Genomic DNA, 6,756 nt, shown 5'->3' with positions numbered 1-6,756 from the left:
GAGGCAGAAGCCGCAACCATTAAGCCTCGTAATACGTTTTTTTTTTGTTCCTTGCAGTACTCTTACGAAGCTAATACAAATGAATATGAAGCAAAAGTAGACATCAACTGGAATCGCAACCACTATATAGATACTGTTCCAATTATAATTTACAAATGTGATGTTCTTGGCTCTCACAAAGAACATGCCGATTGTAGTTTATGCGTGACACGTGACAAAAAGTATCAATGTAATTGGTGTAACAATCAATGTTCTTACAACGAGACATGTTCCTTACATGCTCATTTAAGTGATTGTCCCAAACCTCGGATAGATCAATTTTCACCATTGAGCGGCCCTATAGAAGGTGGCACACTTGTTACTATAGAAGGAAGTAATTTAGGCATTCGAGAGGAAGATGTGAGGGGTAAAATACGAATTGGCGACGTTCCATGCAGTTTAGTAAAGTATGAAATATCGGTAAAAATAGAGTGTCTAACTGGCTCTGTAGCAAAAGAAATGACAGCCTCAATAAAAATTGGTAATGAGGCAGGATACACAGAATCAAGCGTACAATATCGATACAAAGATATAAAACTAAGTGGTTTATATCCTACGATGGGCCCGCAGTCTGGTGGGACGAAGTTGTCCATAATTGGAAAGCATTTAAATATTGGATCGTCAATAACTGCCCATTTAGATGATTATGTTTGCCATATAAATGTTTCCCAAATTTCTTCCGGACAGTTAACATGTATTACAACACCCGCTAGATCACCCGAACATGTTCGCACTCTTAAACTTAGTATTGACGGAGCCAACCGCACACTGAAGTGTGGTGATGAAAAAAAATCGAATAGTTCGAATGGAAGCAGTTATCACTATCATAGCCATTTTGAAACGTGTAGCGTTTTCAATTACACAGTTGATCCTAAAATCATGCAAATAAAACCTTTAAAAAGTTTTATGAGTGGAGGACGTATGATGACAGTCCACGGAACAAATTTGGATTCAATTCAAAAACCTGAGATAGAAGTGTACTGTGATGATGAACGTATAAATAAATCAACATGTGTTGTGCTCAATTCTAATCAAATGGAATGTCCATCACCAGCAGTAAATTTAAAATTCGTCGCGAGCATGAGGCATATTGACAGAATAAATGAAAACATGCTTTTGGAAGGTAATCAAACTCATTCTAATAATAGACAGAATCTTCTAGTCACGGAAACATCTGGATTATTCTCCACGACGGGTACGTTCATGAGTGAAGATTCAACATTGTCGGTATCCTTGTTTTCACCATCGTCAAATGACTTACATGACACTACATCCTTAATTGAATCATCATTAAATTCAGGAAATGCACCGATTGCGATAAAAAATCAAGATAATCAACTAACATTACAAATAAATTTTGTTATGGATAGTGTCAGTTCCGTAAATAATTTAAACACGCATTTTCAAACACTAAGATCAACGATTATGTATGTGAACGACCCAATTTACTTCCCTTTCCCAAAATTCAAAAAAATGTACAAGGGTGATACTCTAGTCATTGAAGGAGACAATTTAAATATAGCTAGTGATGAGACGGATGTTAATGTAACAATTGGAACAATGCAGTGTAATGTCACCAGTTTAGCCCTTGCACAACTAGTATGTACTCCTCCAGATCAGCAGCCAGCGCCAACAGACGAAAATGGATTTAGGCATATGTCTCAGGACCTACCTATGGTTGTTGTTCGTGTAGGGCATAATTTACGGTTTCAAATAGGTATGTATTTATTATTAAAGTCACCAGAGAAGTTTTGTAAGAATAATAAATTTGGTGGATTTTGCTAAAGGACTTTGTCTTATAGCTTGATCTGAGGTGTCAATGCAAAAAAATTCGAAAATGTAGCGTTACCGTCGCATGCCCTCGGCGTGACATTCTGTTTCTGTTGCGTGGATGCCGTAGCTAAAAGTTAGCCTCTGGAGGATTTAGTGTACCGTCAGTGGGGGTGACATTGGGTCTGGGGGGTGAGATTGGGTCAAAGTGATTTTTGACGGATTTTACCATTTCTCAGGTTCTTCTCAATGAAAATGAACTCTGTTGAAAGGGTTGTGTAGGGGACATCTTAAGATGACTTCGCTGAAAAAATCTCGTTCCTAGAACAAATCCTGTTATTTTGGCAGCTGTCTAAAGTTTAGGTACGTTTTTGGCCAAAAATGACCTCTCGAAAAATCATTTTTCTAATATTTTTGTTAGAATTGCTCGAAAACTACCCAAATGTTTGAAAATCTCCACTTCAAACATTGTAGCGTGTCAATACGATTCCCTCGAACAAGAAACACTGTTGGATGACTTGTTTTTACCATATCGTTGTATTTGAGCATCATTTTAGTTTCATTTGACTCAATGTCACCCCCTCTAAGGGGTGAGATTGGGTCAATTTTCAAACAATAGGCATTAAGGTAGTGTTCATCAAAATCCACCATATTTTGGGAAAATGTTAGTAAACTATCTAAGAACAAATCTACGTTGAAAGATTTTCGTTGTTATTTAAATTGTTTTTGTTATTAAGAAAATACGAGAACGATTCTGCGTGTATCCTCCAGAGCAAGCAGCAGTTAAGTGCTCAGAGCTCTAAAAGTTTTTCGAATTTTCCGCCGCAATCGACCGTGATTACCCGCGAGTTTGCTCCACCAGCATGCCGAAGGCCGGCCGTGGCCGTGGCAGTTCGAGTGCGGCCTCGAAAAACCCGCGAAGTTCGTCTACAGGCCGAGTGCAAAAAGGTAAACAAAACAACGCCGCCGCGTCGTCCGCCATCGCGCAGGGGAGCGTGTGCGCTGATGGTTTCAATCCGGAGTTAATGCACGCTAATTACCGTGTCCAGGATCACAGCCCTATAAGAAGCAGACTCCGCTCAGGTACTTCCGGCAATCTGTCGACCGGTGGCGCATCAACATCCGCCAACATTCCCACCAGTAACAAGTTCGCGAGGCTGAGTGACGAGGAAACCAACAACAACAACACCGACAGTAGCAGCACTACCGACGACGACGACGACGATGGACGTGCACGCAAAAAAGGTAGTACGACAAAAAAAGATAATTCTCCGAAGGAACGGCGACCACCTCCAATTTTTGTTTTGGATACGTTGGCGGACGATGTTGACGAGTTGCTGGAAGGCCTCCAATATAGTCTGAAAATTGGAAAATCGAAAGTGCAAGTGATTACTTTCAACAAAAAGAATTTCGACCTGGTGGTGAAAGAACTGAAGTGTAGCAACTTCAAGTTCTACACGTTGAGAAGACCGCGGTTAGGGTAGTCCTGCAGGGCTACCAAGACCGCCCAATCGCCGACCTGAAGGAACACCTCTCGGGTGCCGGAATAACGCCACGGGAGATAAAAGTGCTCTCGCGCAAGACAACAGTCACAGGTACGCACACTCTGTACCTGTTGTACTTCGACCGCGGCACCGTCAAAATCCAAGACCTGCGACGGACTAAAGCGTTGGACGGTTTTTGGGTAAACTGGCGGTTTTACTCCAAAAACCCAATGGACGTAGCGCAATGCCACCGTTGCCAGAAGTTCGGCCACGGCTCGCGGAACTGCAACCTTCCGCCCCGCTGCTTGAAGTGCGGTGAAACACACCTCTCGGAGAAGTGTGCACTGCCGTGCAAGGCGGGCTTGGGGGACAACGCAGAGCACACCAAGGCGCGCATTAAGTGCGCCAACTGTGACGGCAACCATACCGGTAATTACAGCGGATGCGTCGCGCGCAAGGCGTACCTCGAGGAGCAGGAAAAGAGGAAGAAGAAAGCAGCAGCATCCCACCCTTCTCAGCGGAATACGAGTGCAACTTTTCCTGCAGCTGGACAGCGTACGGTTCCAGCGGACAACTCAGCGTTCCCTCCTGGATGGGGGCGATCGTACGCCAGCGTGGTCGCTGCCGGTAGCGGCGATGCGGCCCAGCAAGAAGTAACCGGAGAAGATCTCTTCACCTTGCCGGAGTTTTTTGCTCTAGCGGGTGAGATGATGACGCGGTTCCGGACCTGCCGTAACAAGGCGGAGCAATTTCTGGCCCTCGGGGAGCTGATGATTAAGCACATCTACAATAGATAACAAAAAAACTGTGACCTAGTTTAAGCTTTTTCTATTTCTATCCCCTTTCCTTTGCAATTTCAGTAAGTTTTTTCTAAATTTTTTCTTACTTTTGGTAATCTCTTAGTCATAAGCAATAATCGTTCCAAAATGGATTGAGATTTAACACACAGCTGAAAGGAACTCCAAAACTCTGTTATGTACTGCGAATGAACTAATTGTAACATGATTATTCACTAATAAAACCAAATTGAAATTGAAAATTGAAAATACGAGAGGTGTATCGTTTTTTGACCCATAGTCACCCCCACTGATGGTACATCAGACTTTCATCAAAGACGGACCTTACGTTGGGAATTTTATTGCTCACACACACACGCACACGTTGAAAGAAACAGGTGGTGCACGAACTTGAGAGGAGGTCCAAGAAGTTATTGACGGTTGCCAGAACGGTCCCCGGAATACCGAAATGATTGGGAACAAATTGGTAGGATATCGGCCACACCCGGAGTAGCCATTGCCCTGGGGAAGGTTCTCCCGGGAGGACATTTACACACCCGGAGTGGCCATTGCCCTGGGGAAGGTTCTACCGGGGGGGACATTTATCGAACCATAGGACTTGGGGCAATATGGGTATCAAAATTCGTGGTATTTGATACTGGTAATGAAAATGGCCATTTTGACAGGATTGGCCACACCCGGAGTGGCCAGTGCCCTGGGAAAGGTTCTACCGGGGGGACATTTATCGAACCATACGACTTGGGGCAATATGGGTATCAAAATTCATGGTTTTTGATACTGGTAATGAAAATTGCCATTTAGACAGTATTGGCCACACCCGGAGTGGCCATTGCTCTGGGGGAAGGTTCTGATGAGGTTCCTACCGGACAATCACTTTGGGTGTGGCCAATCCTGTCAAAATTGACATTTTCATTACCAGTATCAAAAACCATGTATTTTGATACCCATATTACCCCAATTTGTATGGTTCCATAAATGTCCTCCCGTGAGAACCTTTCCCAGGGCACTGGCCACTCCGGGTGTGGCCGATCCTGTCAAAATGGCCATTTTCATTACCAGTATCAAAAACCATGCATTTTTGTTACGTCTATTGCTAGGCAATGAAAGACAGTTTCGTTGCTAGACTAGAGCATTTATTGAATTGCGTCTGACTTTGTAGACTGTCAGGATTTGAGTGAGATTCTGGGGCTGTTGTAGGCATGGCCTACTACATCTCCCTCTTTAAGAGGTTTGAGGGATGTAAAACCTTCATGTGACCGGCATCTGGTTGTGGCCAAATCTTGTCTTCACGTGGCGTCCAAGACAGGTGTGGTCCGCGAACGACGCTTGACGGCTTGAACCAGACGATGCTTGTGACCGCCGCTTTCCCCCCTACGGCAAGATTCTGGGGACCTCTTGCAGCCGTCGGAGAAATGCGATGGTTGAACTTTGTTGACAGCTTCCGAAATGATCGCAGGACATCCAGACGGCCGGCGTTGGCGCAGGAACTGCTGTCGGTAAGCTTGATGACGTCGCTCGATGTCGGCGACTGACGATGACCGGGTCCGGGAACACTGTCGACAGGCTCCGCAGGTTGATCGTCGTAGATTGGACTTGAGACGGCCAGGTCGACGCGTTGTTCCGGAGCGACGACGGCCTCGTTGAATTGCTGACTGTGTGTGCAAGCGCTGTGTCCAAACGGATCCATTGATGCCACCAGATTCTTGGCACGCAGCTGAATTGAGTTGCAGCGTCCAAGCGATTCGTGGTGTTGATCTGGATTCAAGGCGCACAGCGAGTTGAACGGAATCGACCACAGATCGAATGCTTCGATTGTGTCGATCCCCGACCCCGACGTTGAAGTCAGGATCTCCCGTGACGTAGATGCATCCTTCCTTCGTGACGCTCTGGACGGTAATGTTGGCGTTGAATTTACCGATGATGTTGATGCGACCTCCAGCGGCACCCACGGCGTTGACGTCCGCGGCGTGAATGTGGGGTTGTCCGATTTGCGCCCACACGTTCTTGGAGATCATCGTGATGTCGGAAGCGGAATCCAGCTGCATCTGCACGGTCGTCCCGTTGAGCCCGATGCGGATGTACTTCCTCTTCTGCTTCAGGTCCGTCTGCTTGACCAAGCGAATGCCCTTGGACGTGACGAAGTCCTTAGACCTTGGCTGCTCGACCTGTTTCGACGACTTCTGCTCGGCCATGGAGCAATAGCCTTCCTTGTGCCCTTGCCGCTTGCATCTGCTGCACATGTGGTCCTTGTAGCTGCAGTCTCTGACATAGTGCATGTCACCGCAGAGCCAGCACGGGGAACTTGGCACCTTCTTCTCCGTCGCAGTAGGCCGTGGTTGCTTAGCGACGGCGTGGATGTTGAGTTTTTCGGTTTTCTCAACCAGTTGCGTGTCCTGCTTGAGGTTGATGATCCGATGGCACTCTTCGACCAGATTTTCGAGCGTCAGCCGTGGTGCTGCGCCCTCAGCAGGAGGTTCAGGTTGGGGGTTGGCCTCCTCGGCTTCCAGCTTGCTGATCAGCCTCGTCCGGATTTCAGCGTCGCGCGGTGACTGGAGACCGCACACGAACCGGAGCGCCTTGAACTGATCACTGGACAGTTTCTTCAGCTGGAACGCTTCACAGTGCCGGTTGACCGATGCCGCGTACGAAGAGAAATCGTCCGCTTC

General features: G+C 46.3%; 1 protein-coding gene across 1 annotated transcript in view; it reads left to right on the top strand.

The window, feature by feature from the left end:
* Nucleotides 1-35: 35 nt before the first annotated feature.
* Nucleotides 36-6,756, top strand: part of LOC120430532 (cell surface glycoprotein 1-like) — a 93,302-nt gene continuing 86,581 nt past the window's right edge. Inside the window, exon 1 of the mRNA XM_052709018.1 lies at nt 36-1,756. The gene's annotated coding sequence lies outside the window, so the exon portion shown is untranslated. The remainder of the gene's footprint in view (nt 1,757-6,756) is intronic.

This window comes from Culex pipiens, chromosome 1, assembly GCF_016801865.2.
Source record: "Culex pipiens pallens isolate TS chromosome 1, TS_CPP_V2, whole genome shotgun sequence".
NCBI classification, from domain to species: domain Eukaryota; kingdom Metazoa; phylum Arthropoda; class Insecta; order Diptera; family Culicidae; genus Culex; species Culex pipiens.
This window is presented reverse-complemented; position numbering and strand designations above follow the sequence as displayed.